This window comes from Aegilops tauschii, chromosome 5, assembly GCF_002575655.3.
Source record: "Aegilops tauschii subsp. strangulata cultivar AL8/78 chromosome 5, Aet v6.0, whole genome shotgun sequence".
Taxonomy (NCBI): Eukaryota; Viridiplantae; Streptophyta; class Magnoliopsida; order Poales; family Poaceae; genus Aegilops; species Aegilops tauschii.
This window is the reverse complement of record NC_053039.3, coordinates 480599873-480615774: the sequence shown is the minus strand read 5'-3', so window position 1 is coordinate 480615774 and position 15902 is coordinate 480599873.

Here is a 15902-nt window from a genome sequence, read left to right as displayed (position 1 = left end):
GATGATAATGCAATCTCATATCATAATCCTTAATGAGTTCTAATCATCTCCTCTGCCTGAGATTCAACTTCTTCTGCGTGAAGATATACTTCAAACTCTTGTGATCCGTGTATACCTCACAATGGTTTCCGATGAGAAAATGTCTCCATGTCTTCAACGCATGCACTACTGCTGCTAACTCCAAATCATGCGTAGAATAATTTAACTCATGGGGTTTAAGCTGTCGTGAGGCATATGAAACAACTCTTCCCTCCTGCATAAGTACGGCTCCAAGTCCTCGACGAGAAGCGTCGCAATACACTTCATAATCCTTGCGTTGATCTGGCAGAATCAACACTGGTGATGTAACCAAGCGTCTCTTCAACTCCTGAAAATTGGCCTCACATTCCTCAGTCCATTTAAACTTAGTGTCCTTCTTTAACAACTCCGTCATAGGCTTTGCAATCTTTGATAAATTCTCAATGAACCTCCGGTAGTATCCCGCGAGTCCAAGAAAACTCCGGATCTCTCCAACTGACGTGGGTGACTTCCAATTTGTCACAGTGGCAACTTTGGTGGGGTCTACCAAAACTCACACTTGCTGAACTTGGCGTTTAACTTATGTTCTCTGAGTTTCCCAAGTACTAAATGCAAATGCTCTGTATGTTCTTCTTCATTCTTCGAGTAGACCAGAATATCATCAATGAACACCACGACGAACTTATCCAAAAACTCCATAAACACCTTGTTCATCATGTTCATAAAACAGGCAGGTGCGTTAGTCAGGCTAAATGACATAACGATATACTCATATAGCCCATACCTCGTGGTAAAAGTTGTCTTAGGTATATCCTGCTCTCGAATCTTAAGCTGGTGGTACCCTGATCGCAGATCGATCTTATAAAACACTTCAGCTCCTTGCAGCTGGTCAAACAAATCATTGATCATCGGTAGTGGGTACTTGTTCTTGATCGTCACCTCATTCAATCCTCGATAATCAACAACCATCCTTAACGATCCATCCTTCTCCACTAGAAGTACTGGGGATCCCCAAGGTGACGAACTTGGGCGAATATAACCTTTATCCAGTAACTCCTTAATCTGCTTCTTAATTTCCTCCAAATCCTTTGAGGGCATTCTGTACGGTCTCTTAGATATGGTCCCTGTGCCTGGCAAAAGCTCAATCAAAAACTCAATGTCTCTATCCGGTGGCATGCCTGGCAACTCTTCTGGAAGTACATCTGGAAAATCCTTCACCACTGGTACTTCCTCCTGTACAACTCCTGATAAGGAATTTACTTGAGTCCTATTCGGCACATGCCGGGATACATACTTGATCCTTCTTCCTTCTGGGGTGGTGAGCAAAATCGACTTACTGGCGCAGTCAATGTTCCCTCCATACTTCGATAACCAATCCATGCCTAATATCACATCCAATCCTTGTGACTCCAATCCTATTAGGCCTGAAGGGAACATGTAGGTACCAATCCTTAACGGTAACCGATCACACCATAGGCTTGCCATATACTCTGCTCCTGGCGAGGTTACTAACATGGGTGACCTAAGGGCTTGGGTTTGCAGTTTAAACTTATGCACGAATCCCCTTGATATATATGAATGCGATGCACCAGTATCAAAAAATACGACTGCAGTAAAGGACTTAACCAAAAACTTACCTATTACTGCATCTGGCTGGGCTTCGACCTCCTCCACGTTAACGTGTTTCACTTGTCCCCTGGTGAAATGGTTGGGCTTCTTCCCAGAGCTTGCATTGCCGTTTCCATTCTTAGCTTCAGGACACTCATTGGCGTAATGTTCGGTCTTCTGGCACTTGTAGCAAGTAACGTGGCTTAGATCTTTCTTGGCGGGTGTTGCCGGGTTGGAACGGTTTTGTCCGCTGCTTCCTCCATTACCATTCCCATTCTTGGGGCCACTATGGTTGTGCGAACTTCCTCCATTATGAGTGTGGCCTCCATAGTTATGAACAAGTCCTCCTGAGTTCGGGGTGAAACGGGGTCTCTGTTGAGCTCCAGAATTATACTTCCCTTGTCCATACTTCCTCTTGCGGCTGTCAATCTGCTGCTGCTTACCTTCAAGCATGAGAGCTCTATCCACCAACTCCTGGTAGTTATTGAAATTTTCCACCATCAACTGCATGCTCAGCTCATCATTCAGTCCTTCCAGAAACTTCTCCTTCTTAGCTGCATCTGTAGCGACGTCATCTGGGGCATAACGTGCTAGCTTACTAAAGTCATCCACATACTGGCCAACAGTGCGCCCTCCTTGGCATAAGTTGCGAAACTCACGCTTCTTCATGGCCATAGCTCCTGTTGAGACATGGGCAGTGCGAAAAGCTTGCTAAAACTGGTCCCATGTCAGAGTGTCAATGGGGTAAGTGACTATGAAATTCTCCCACCATGATGCTGCGGGTCCATCTAGCTGATGTGCGGCAAAACGCACTCTCTCCGCATCTGTGCATCCTGCAGTAATCAACTCCCTTTCAATCTTGCGGAGCCAATCATCTGCAACAATCGACTCGGTGCTACTGGAGAACACCGGCGGATTCAGCCTAAGAAAACGGGTTAAGTGATCAACTGGTGGTGGTGGTGGTGGTGGGTTGTTGTTGTTGTTCCCCTGGTTCTGATTCTGGACTAGTATCTGCATCAATGCATTCTGCTGCTGGATCAATTGAGCGAGCTCCGGTGGGAAAGCAAATCCATTGTCGCGTCTCGGAGGCATCTGCTGGGTTTAGAAAAGATGAGAAAACAGAGTAGAATGAGGTCTAGGGGAAAACACTACCCATATGCACATGAGACAAAGACAAACATATCACTCAATCAATCAAACAAGGGCATACAATCGGTCTAGAACTATCGTTACAAAAGTGCTCGGACTATACCATATACATGGTGGAATACTACTACTGATATGGTGGTCGACTAGAAAAATTGCTCGGCCGAAGACTCCATGATATCTGCTCCAGCTTCATCAACATAGTCATCATCGCTATCGTCAGGGTCCGAGTCAGTGTCGTCGATGATGATGTAGTTCTTCGGGCAAGTGGAATCGTCATCTTCTCCTCCTGGCGCGGGGTCTCCCATGAAAACTCCTAGCTTCCTTGTCAGGTCGTCATTCTTCTCCACTAGTACGACAATTTCCTCCTCATAATCTTCACGAGTAGCCTTGAGTTCTTCCTCCAGCTCCGTGATCCTTATCATTGCCTTCTTTAATTCTGTCATGCCTCGCACATCTGGTTCTCATGGCGACGAATGTGCTGGTTCAACTCCTAGATGAAAGCTGCAATCGATCTATCCTTCCTGGTCTGATCATCTCCAATTGCTTATCTCGGCGCCCACAAATCTGGTAGATTGTGTCCTTGAGATCATTGTGGTAAACTTCTCCAATGCGTCCCATGGTAATGTGAGCTGCCATACTCTTTCCTAGACTCCAGGTTGGTGCATCAAAGGAAAACTCTATGGGCTCAGTTACTGGCGTGAATGTCCTTCCGGGAACTTGAACTTGAATCATCCAGCGCTCCTCTTCTGGTGAAGTGGCATTGTAAGTCCCGGTGAAGCTTGGTATTCCAATGTTCAGGTACCTAGTAACTTCCTTCAAGTGGCGTCCAAAAGGGGTGTCTTCATCCGGTTTCATGAACTTGATCCTTGCATCCGCCATCGTAAAGAGCGGAAAATGGAGAGGAGTCAGAAATGAGAAGAGAGTAGTGATCTAGGGCTTTAGCTTAGTGGTCGTGTCCTACAGTCAGCGTGTGCTCTGATACCATCTTGTAGCGACCAGACCTCAAACAGTCTGATCTCTGTGCATCAGTGTCATCCCTGGATCGGTAATGCTGACACGCACAGTACTTGAAGGATTTATAACAGAGTAGCAATCACAAACTTATTACATCGAATGTCTCAAAAGAGAACTTATTACAATAAATATGGCTTAAGGCCATCTAATACGATAACAGCGGAAGGCTTGGAAGATAAAGTGAGTCCATCAACTCCAACGGCATCACTGAGTGAAAGACCACGACATAAGGCTCCTTACTCATCGTCTGAAAAGTCTGCAACATGATACGTTGCAGCCCGAAAACGGGTCAGCACATGGAATATGCTGGCAATGTAACACAAAAGAGTAATGAACAGAATAATGCTATCACTACATGCATATATGGCTGGTGGAGGCTGTACGGTTAATATGTTTTGCGAAAAGCCAATTTTTCCCTACAACAAAGGAATAAAATTTTATTTAACTATCATGGTGGTTGTTAAACATTGAGAATGGTAAACCCTATCTCAATCCCAATTAAAAAGGTAAATAACCCAATCAAATTTTATAATCAAGAGTGATGAGATCCACATGATAATCCAAGAACTAGATACTCAAGATGTCCATAACCGGGGACACGGCTAACCATGAATAGTTTGTACACTCTGCAGAGGTTTGCGCACTTTTTCCCACAAGACTCGATCTCCTCCGTTGGATTTCTCGCACTACATGGTGTTTTGAGAAACGGATGACCGAGACACAGTCTTTCAGAAGCGTTAGCACCTTACGATGGGTAGACAGTACCACCTACATCCCCTACATCTGCTAGTTTACCTCTGTAAGAGTTCACACAACTTAATCAACTATACTAGAGCCCATAATAGGTTGTGGCTGCACACGAAAGTTTCTAGCATGAATAATCTTATGATCCCTTTAAGCCTGGGTGGCAGTCCATAGGAGAATCACACGGTACCCCGGGATTTCCAAAAATACAGGCAATCACTGGATTCCCCAGGTGCCTCAATCCACCCAGATGTGTATTAAAGTTGCCACCTTAAGTTAACCATTAATTAACAATCTCACATCTGTCACGAGTACACTCAAACCCAAATCCACGTCTACGAGCATAGCATGGCAATATAAGTAACGTAGAAGTAACTCCCAAAGGTTTGATAATAAACAGGTGAATGGGTACTACCTCATCTACTTCCCAACCCACAATTTAATTCAGATCCTAACCATGCAATTGTTTGAGGATTGATCTAATGCAATAAAGCTGGGTAGTAAAGAGGTATGATCAAAGTGTTACTTGCCTTGCTGATGATCCCTGAAACCTAGAGACTCGTAGTAGCATGCTTCGCACTCCGGGTACTCTATCGTAAAGAAACAAGCATACAATATGCAATCAAGCAAGGGCACGGGTAAAACTCAAATAAGAGATCTAATCAGAAAGTTCAACTTAAGAACTCCGGTTTGCAAAAAGATTCAAATCAAACGAAGCAACAAAACTCAAACGGCGAAAGAAACAAGCTTCGTTTACTAATCTGGACTAAAGTCAAATTTTATAGTAGCAAAATCTTGTTCAAGTTGGTTAAACAGAAAGAGGGCTTCGAGACAAAATTCTAGGCGCTTGAATCGCCTGATTCCGATAAACGAGCGAAAAGATAAACTAAAACGAAAATCGGATCAGAAATCGCGATCGAAAATAATCGCGGAAAATCTGAGAAAAAGAAAAACTGACGAACAGGCTAACGAATGAACATTCGCTGTCTGCGGCCAAACGGTGAAAACCGTTCGTTAAAGCGAACGTACGAACGGGCGTTCGCTAAATAACTAAACCGCAAAAAAACCGAACCGATCTAATCTAAAAAAACGAATCTAGGTTTTTTTTAAAAACTGAACGGATAACCAAAAAAAAGGAGACAACCGGTGGCAGCGGCGGCTACCTCCGGCGGCGGTCCGGCGAGGCGGGGCGGCTCCGGCGGCGGCGGGCTTCGGCACGGGCGGCGGCGGCGGCAACGGCGGGTGGCGGCTAGGGTTAGGGTTTGGGGCGCGGGTGGGCTGGCGGGCGGCTTGGGCCTCGGGGCGGCTCGGGATGGCGGCTTATAAAGACCCCCGGGCGGAGTCCCGCTCGGGTACGGCCCGAAGTCGGTTTCACTTTTTTTAAATAATTTCGGCGTGCAGATAAAGAAAGAAAAGAAATACTAAACGGACTCCAAGAATCCCGAAATAAATTTTTCCCGTCCTCTAAAAATAGGCCGGACAAGGTGAACATTTATTTGGGCCTAAAATGCAATTTTGAAAAACGCATATTTTTCCTAATTCAAATAAAATAGCGATAAAATTCCGAATAAAATTCTTATTTGATTTTAATATTAAATCTCCGATATTTCTTTATTTTTGAGGAAGTCATTTTATCCTCTCTCTTTTATTTTTGTAAAAGAAATATTCAAAGAGAAAATAATTAAAATCAAACGATCCTCTTTTCAAAATTTGAGAAAACTCGAATATGAAAATAATGAAATCCCCAACTCTCTCTCCGTGGGTCCTTGAGTTGCGTAGAATTTCTAGGATCAAACCAAAATGCAATAAAATATGATATGCAATGATGATCTAATGTATAACATTCCAAATTGAAAATTTGGGATGTTACAGTAACCCCTTTGTACAAGCCGGGGCGATGACCCCGTGCAAGAGAAAATAAAGAAGCGTCGTAGGGGGGCCCCAACTAAGATTGCATGCATGCAGAAGCACACCCATATCATTGCATAAGCATTTCATGAGCATTTGCATATGCATATAGATAGGATTGCATCCTACATTCATTCTCATCTACATGAAGTTGCAGGTTCCTGCCGCGGACCTGGCTTCGATAAAGGACGAGAAGATTGCATGGCACGGCGATCCCCGGCAAGCCAAACAGATAAGTTCCCCTCTTGTCCATTAGTATTCTGTAAAGCTATAACTTTGCATGAGAAAACCTCGCCCCTCTCTTTGAAACTTAGGTGCTCCCACCCATGTCTCGAACGCTGCTTCGATCAGGGTGGTCGCAGTGGCCTTTGGGAAAAAGGAGTTGGCGGGGGGCTGGCCCCTCTGTCTGTTCCCCGGAAGACAAAGGGGGTGCCGGCAAGATATCTTGTCGGGACAACTCGTTTATTTCTAATAAAGAGGCACCTTGCCTCTGCATGGACATACACATGCACGAGTTCCCAGCGAGATTCGTGTTTTTCATTCATATGCAGTTATACGTACAAGCATTACAGAATACAAAGATGGACTCGAGATATTACGTTATTTGAATTAAAATTTGGCGATTGCCGGGAAATTTAAGGTTGAAAAAAGATAAAAACCCTATAACCCCTCTTTTCCTTTCTCTGCTCCTAGTCCTAGGATGCTAAGGACAGAGGGAAAGGAGAACAAATGGAGCTTCTCGGGAGGGACCGGCGGAGCAGTCATCCATCGTGACCAGCAGGTGGCGTGCACCCAGGAGCTGCGCAAGGTGATGAGCAAGGCCCGTTGTCCTTCCCCGAGCAAAAGGAGGAAAGGATGGAGAGGGGGAAGGGGCGGAGGCGGTAGCGGCATCACCCACAACGGGTATACGCCGCTACCATCGCTCCTACCAACCTGGAAGCGTGCCTCTCGTCGACAACGACCCCAAGATCTCCGGGAGGGGCAATGCTGGGATTACCAATGGTCCCCAGCTCTGCCTCCCGGCCAAGCTTCGAAGAGACCAAGAGATACATCGCACCAAGGACCAGGGTCACTCCCCGAGCTGGGGCTCGGGGGCTGGCCTCGGGCCCTTCTCTTCAGCATCACCAGGAAAAGCAGAGAACCAGAAAAGAAGAAGAGGGATGCAGAAGTGGATGACTCCGCCTTCCTCCACCCCTCCTTTTATAGGCGGGCTGAGGAAGGGGACTGCTCCATCAACGGGCAACCACCGCCCTCCTCCGCCAATTCAAAGAAGGCGGGCCTTCTTCAAGATGCTCGCCCATGCCACGCGCCTCCGTTACCTACCCCACGCGATGCATGCAGCATACGTGGCCAAGGATAAGAGTGCGCTGTGGGAAGAGTAATTTGTAGTTTCTACCCCGTGCGTTAAAGTCATTCACGGGCCATCATTGCCACGGCCCCACCACTATTGGCTATTGCATCACGCGCAGAGAAATTGGAAACTGCCCCGGAATCAAGACTACCACAACACCAACGGAAGAATTCAAGGGGACAACCCCTTCGATAGCCTTGCATGTGCACTTATCAGGCCCTACCCCGGCGACGCTCCGCAGCGCGGACGGGGCAGGCCCGGGGGCTTCTGTTGGTGCAACAGACCCCGGGTATGTTGCCCAACTGTGCACAGGCACAAGATCAAGATTGAAGCACCAGCTCAAGACAGGGATTGAAGACCCAAGAGATTTGAAGAACCAACATACAACCCAGAGAGACCAAGGACAGGCTAAGGGAACAAGATATCTACAAGGAAAGGGCCTCCCTCGCCGGGTAGGCGAGCCCGGCAAGGGGCCAGGCCACCACCAGAAGCAGGCAACCAAGACTCCCCGGCAGGGCCTGCCAGGGGCATGCGATGGGATGGACCACCCCGCCAACCACGCAAGTACGACCCACGTCGTCAATCAATGCGGTGTCAAGCCACGAGGTGATTAAGTGGCTGCATTTGCCACATGGCAGCCGTCTCCTACAGAAGAAACCCACAGGTGACACCCGTCTAGCGACGTGTCAAGAGAACAGACACGGAGCCGGCAAGATAAGCCCGGCAGGCCTTGCCGGGCAGCTAGTGATGTGATACTGAGCGGTGCATTTAATGCACCCTGTCAGCCTGCAGAGTTAGGTATGATAGCACTGTTTGCTATCACATTACTGGGTAATGACCATTTTGCCACTATGGTGACCCCTTAATCTATAAAAGGAGGCCCATGGCATTCCTATGAGGGGGTTAGAGGGTTGGAAACTTGACAAACCCAAGCCACCATACGCTTGTGGTCACCATAGCCCTGAAGGCAGGCCTTGCCGGGCAAGTGTACCACGCACCGCCACACTCATTTCCACCATCAATCCACTAAAGCAGGAGTAGGGTCTTACGCCTTGCGGCGGCCCGAACCTGGGTAAATTTCTCGTGTGCTCTCTGCCGTGATGTCGTGCGCTGTTCTGCTCTTTGTGCAACGGGACATCCCCCGCCGAACCAGCAAGGGGCCGCCTGGTCCCATAGGTGGCCGCGGATATCCCACGACATCATTCCATGAGCATATTGCTTGTTCTTGAATATCCACTTGGTTCCAATGACATTACGGTTCTCCTTTGGCCTTGGCACCAATCTCCGCACCTTGTTGTGCTCGAAGTTGTTGAGTTCTTCATGCATGGCATTAAGCCAATCCGAATCCTCGAGCGCCTCATAGACCTTTTGGGGTTCAACACAAGAAACAAACACGTGATGTTCACAATATTTTGCTAATTGTCTATGAGTGCTTACCCCCTTTCTTAAGATTCCAAGCACATTCGTCATGAGATGATCTTTGGTACAGAGCTTGGATGCAATTTTGGCAGCACGACGCTCCAATTCCTCCTCAGGAGAGAGTTGAGGAGCGGTAACTTGATCATCTTGAGTGTCGTCTTGAGCTTGTTCTTGATCTTGAACTTGCTCGGTGGTGAGAACTTGACCTTGGGCATCACTTGGTGGTTCACCACCATCTTGAGGTTGATCTTTCCCTTGATCTTGTTCATTTGGCAGAGGGCCTTCACTTTGTTCTTTGGAAGCGTGTGGGTCTTGGGTTGGTGATGGTTCCACTTGAGTGGAACATTGTCCTTCTCCTTCAGCCACAAGGGGTTCCTCAATGGGTAGGATATGACCAACACCCATTCTTCTTATGGCTTGGGGAGTAATTTCATCACCTACATCACAAGTACCACTTTTCTCCACTTGGGAGCCGTTATTCTCATCAAAATCCACGTTACACGTCTCCTCAATGAGTTTGGTGGACTTGTTGAGGACACGGTAAGCATGAGAGTTTGTAGCATAACCAACAAATATGCCCTCATGAGCTCTAGCCTCAAATTTACACAAACGAACACCTTTCTTGAGAATGAAACACTTACACCCGAACACTCGGAAGTACTTGAGGTTGGGCTTGTTGCCGATGAGTATCTCATATGGAGTCTTGTTCAAGCCTTTGCGGAGATAGAGCCGATTGGATGCATGACAAGCGGTGTTGATGTCTTCGTCCCAAAAGTTGTATGGAGACTTGAACTCCACCATCATGGTCCTTGCCGCATCCATCAACGTCCGGTTCTTCCTCTCCGCTACACCATTTTGTTGAGGGGTGTAAGGTGCGGAATATTGATGCTTGATCCCCTCATCACTAAGAAACTCATCCAAGGTGTAGTTGTTGAACTCGGTGCCGTTGTCACTTCTTATCGTCAAGATCTTTGCATTGCGTTGACATTGAGCTTCATTTGCAAAGTCAATGACGGTTTGTTGGGTCTCACTCTTCCTCTTGAAGAAATATACCCAAGTGTATCTTGAATAATCATCCACAATCACCAAGCAATACTTTCTACCCCCAAGACTATCAAAGGATGGAGGCCCAAAGAGATCCATGTGAAGGAGCTCCAAGGGCCTCTTCGAGTAGATGATAGTCGTGGGAGGGTGAGCCTTCTCATGTAGCTTTCCTTCAATACAAGCACTGCAAGCATGATCTTTGGCGAAACTAACATTTGATAGTCCACGGACATGGTCCCCCTTGAGAAGACTTTGCAAAGATCTCATATTGACGTGGGCTAAACGACGATGCTAAAGCCATCCCACGTCAACTTTAGCCATTGGGCATGTCGAGCTCTTAGTGGGTCGCTCCGAAAAGTTAATCACATATAGACCGTTCTCGACATGCCCAACAAAGGCTACTTTAAGAGTCTTGCTCCACAAGAGGGCCACGGTATCAATATCAAAGAAAGTGGCAAAGCCCATAAGTGCAAGTTGACGAACAAAAAGTAAGTTGGATGCAAGGGACTCAACAAGCATGACTTTCTCGATCGTGAGATCATGAGAAACCACAACCTTGCCAAGACCCAATACCTTAGAAGATTTGGCATCACCCCACTCGACATTGGTGGGCATAGATGAAACCTTGTGCACGTCCACCACCAAGTCCTTGCTTCCGGTCATATGATTTGTCGCTCCACTATCGAGGAACCATGATCCCCCACCAGTCTTTGGTACCCATTTTGGTCCTTGCTTCCGGTCATATGATTTGCAAACACCTACAAGAGATCAATGCTTGGTTTTTGGTACCCATTTTGTAATGGGCCCTTTGATGTTAGTAACAAGGGTCTTAGGAACCCAAATAGACCATTCAATGTACTCATAAGGAGAACCAACAAATTTGGCATAAACATGCCCATCACTAGCACGACATAACACATAAGAAGGGTTAAAGTCGCCGGATTTGTTGGAAGGGGTGGCATTGCCCTTCTTGACACCACCACCCTTTACATTGTTCTTCTTCTCCTTAGAAGCACCCTCTCCTTCCTTCACAAAAGTTTGGCTGAGAAGAGGAGGTTGTTTGGCCTTGTCATTCTTCTTCTTATTCTTGTACTTGGGTGCAAACCCAATTCCCTCCTTGCCCACAACTTCCTTTTGATTGCTCAAAAGGTCGTTGAGGTTCTTGTCACCTTGTATGCAAGACACAAGGCCTTTCTCAAGTTGCTCCTTCAACTTGGCATTCTCCTCCACAAGATGCACATGCTCACAACATGGGTCAGTAGCATTTGCATTATCAATTAAAACCATATGAGGAAATGTGGCTTTCTCCTTGGTTAGCTTCACTTGGAGTTGATCATGAGATTCCTTGAGGCTAGCATGAGCACCCTTCAAGGCCTTGTGAGCCTTGTCAAGTATATCAAACTCCTCCTTGAGTCTAGCATGGTCAACCCCAAGTTTGGCCTTCTCGGAATTGAGCACACGAGATACAACAAGAGCATGATCAAAATATTTCTTTAATTTAGCATGATCATCGTTGTGTGACTCCTCAAGAGCTAAACGATGACCACGCTCTTCCTCAAGCGCATTAGAGAGATCCGATATCTCATCGGCATAGTCACGACTATGCCCTTCCATCTTAGAGATGGTTTCTTCGTGATCCTCGATCATGTCATTGGCTTCACCAAGTTGTCCCAAGAGAGCAACGAAGTGCTTCTTGGATTTTCCCTTGAGTTTACGCATAAAAGTCTCAAATTCATTTTCTTCCTCCTTCAACCCCTCACTTTCATCAATGCAATCTGTCAAAGAAGGATTAGTAGTGATGGTAGTTTTGATGTTGGGGGTTACCTTGTTGGTGGCTTTAGCCATGAGGCACTTGGCGGTGATGTTATCGTTGGGTGAATCGAAGAGGGACACCCATGGAGTTGTTGCAATGGCAATGGAGGCCATGGCAGCCGTCTCACCGTCTTCATCATCATCATCATCATCATCCTCATTGTACTCTTCTTGTGCCACAAACCCCTTGGGAGGAGTCTTCTTGCTAAAGTTGTTCTGGTTGGGGAAGGACTGGCCTTGTTTTTTCGGATAAGCTTGCCACCATTGTCTTCCCTCTTCTCGTACGGGCAATCCACAAAAAAGTGGCTCACATTACCACAATTATAGCATGTCCTCATACATTGCTTGCCCTTAGTGCCACTTGAGTTGTTCTTGTTGAAGTTGGGCCTTGAGTTCTTGCTCCAAAATTATCGTGAAGCGAGAACCATGTGCTTGATATGCATACTTGGTATCTTCGGGGCAACACTCCTCTTCTTCCTCTTCACCCTCTTCTTTGTAGCGACCAGACCTCAAACAGTCTATGCTGCTGTGCACCAGTGTCATCCCTGGATCAGTAATGCTGACACGCACAGTACAAATGGAGGATTTATAACAGAGTAGCAATCACACACTTATTACATCGAGTATCTCAAGAGAGAAATAAGTATGACAAATATGGCTTAAGGCCATCTAATACGATAACAGCGGAAGACTTGGAAGATAAGTGAGTCCATCAACTCCAACGGCATCACTGAGTATAAGACCACGACCTAAGGCACCTTACTCGTCGTCTAAAAAGTCTGCAACATGGAACGTTGCAGCCCGAAAATGGGTCAGCACATGGAATATGCTCGCAATGTAACGCATAGAGAGTAATGAACACAATAATGCTATACTACATGCATATATGGTTGGTAGAAGGCTCTATGGTTAAAGTTTTGCAAAAAGCCAATTTTTCCCTACTATAAAGGAATAATTTTTATTTAACTATCATGGTGGTTGTTAAACATTGAGAATGGTTGACAGCATCCTCAATCCCAATTAAGTATCATCATTAACCCAACAGAATTAATTAAAGTAACATGATGAGATTCACATGATAATCCAAGTACTAGATACTCAAGATGTCCATAACCGGGGACACGGCTAACCATGATTAGTTGACTCGATCGCCTCCGTTGGGATTCTCGCACTTCATGGTGTTTGAGAAAAGGATGACCGAGACACAGTCTTTCAGAAGCGTTTGCACCTTACGATGTGATAGACCGTACCAACCTACATCCCCTACATCTGCTAGTCTACCACTGTAAGAGTTCACACAACTTAATCAACTATGCTAGAGCCCATAATAGCTTGTGGCTGCACACGGAAGTTTCTAGAATGAATAATCTCATGATCCCTTTGAACCTGGGTGGCGGTCCAAAAGAAAACAGGCAATCCTGGAATACCCAGGTACCTCAATCTACCCAGATGTGAGTTTTAGTTGCCACCTTAAGTTTAACCATTTATTTAGCAATCTCACATCTGTCATGGTAACACTCAAACCCAATCCACGTCTACTAGCATAGCATAGCAATATAAGCAAACGTAGAAGTAACTCCCAAGGTTTGATAATAAACAGGGCAATAGGTACTACCTCAACTACTCCCCAAATCCCACAACTTAATTAGATCCTAACCATGCAATGTTTGAGGATTGGTCTAATGCAATAAAACTGGGTAGTAAAAGAGGTATGATCAAAGTGTTACTTGCCTTGCTGATGATCCGTGAAACTTAGAGATTCGAAGTAGCAAGCGGCGCACTCCGGGTACTCTATCGCAAACAAACAAGCATACAATAAGCACTCATCAAATGCACAGGTAAAACTCAAATAAAAGATCTAACCATAAAGTTCAACTTAAGAACTCCGGTTTGCAACAAGAAACAAATCGAACGAAGCAACGAAAGTCAAACGGTGAAAGAAACAAGCTTCGTTTACTAATCTGGATCTAAGTCAAATTTTACAGTAGCAAAAACTTGTTTGAATAGGTTAAACGGAAAGAGAATTTCGAGACGAAACTCTAGGCGCTTGAATCGCCTGATTCCGATAAACGAGCTAAAAGATAAACCAGAACGAAAATCTGATCAGAAATCGCGATCTGGACTAATCGCGGAAAATCCGACGAAAAAGAAAACTGACGAATAGTTAAACCAACGGACGTTCGTTAACAGCGACTAACCGACGAACACGTTCGTTAAAACGAACGGATCGGTGAACGTTCACTAACTAACTAAACCGAAAAAATAAACCGATCTATTTAAAAAAATCTAGGGTTTCGAAAAAAATAAACCGAACGGTTTTTTAAAAAAAACCGGACTCGGCGAACGGCGGCGGCGGCTGACCTCCGGCGAGGCTCGAGACGGGCTCCGGCGGGGCTGGACGGGGCGGCGAGGTGCGGCGGGGTGCGGGCGTCGTCGGGGGCGCCGAGGGGCGACGTCGGCGGCGGCGTACGGGCTCCGGGGCGGCGGCTCCTTCGGGCGGCGGGGTCGGCTCCGGCGTCGGGCTCCTCCGGCGTCGGCGGCTTCGGGACGGGGCGGGGTGAGGAGAGGGCGGCGGGGCTGGGGTATTTAAGAGGGGGGGTGCTGCTGCCTTGGGGAGGGGGCGACGGCGGCGGTGTCGTGTCCGACCAGGACACGGGCGGCGGCGGCTGGCGTGCTCGGGAGGGAGACGGAGGCGCGGGGCTGGGCAGGGCCGCGTGGGGAGCTGGGCCGTCGGCTGGGCTTCGGCCCAGTCGGCGCGCTCGCGATTTTTTTAAATAATATCGCCGAACCTAAAAAAATCGTAGAAAAATAAATAAAAATCCAAAAATGCCAAAACAAATTTTCACCGTCTAATTAAAATAATTAGAACGAGATGAACATTTTCTTGGCCCAAAAATGCAGTTTTGAAAACGTGCAATTTTTCTAATGCAATTAAAATTGCAAATAAAATCTGAATAAAATCAAATATTTGATTTTAATATTTTTCCTCCAATATTTCAATTATTTTGGAGAAGTCATATTTTCTCCTCTCACTTATTTTAATACGAAATATTTTTCGAAGAGAAAAATAAATTAAAACCAAAAATCCTCGTTTCATTATTTGGTAACAAAATCAAATATGAAAACCGCGAAAATCCCCAACTCTCTCCGAGGGTCCTTGAGTTGCTTTGGATTTTCGAGGATTTGCCAAAATGCAATAAAATAGGCTATGCAATGATGATCTAATGTATAACATTCCAAATTGAAAATTTGGGATGTTACAAACCTACCCCCTTAAGATGAATCTCGCCCTCGAGATTCGGATTGGCTAGAAAATAGGTGAGAGTGGTTCTTCCGTAGATCTTCCTCTCGTTCCCAGGTGGCTTCTTCCTCGGTATGGTGACTCCACTGGACTTTGCAAAACTTGATAACCTTGTTGCGGGTGACTCGGCTGGCATACTCAAGAATCTTAACTGGTTTCTCCTCATAGGTCAAGTCACTATCCAGCTGAATCGCTTCCAAAGGCACCGTATCTCTCAGTGGAATCTCAGCCACCTCTGCGTGGCACTTCTTCAACTGGGAAACGTGAAATACATCATGAACTCCTGACAATCCTTCAGGCAATTCCAGCTTGTAGGCAACTTCTCCCATACGCTCCAAAACTTTGTATGGTCCCACAAAACGTGGCGCTAACTTTCCTTTAACTCCAAAGCACTTCACTCCCCGAAGTGGTGATACACGAAGATAAACTCTGTCTCCGACTTCGTGAACTGTCTCCTTGCGTTTAGAATCCGCATAACTCTTCTGCCTGGACTGGGCTACCTTGAGCCTATCGCGAATCAACTTCACTTTCTGT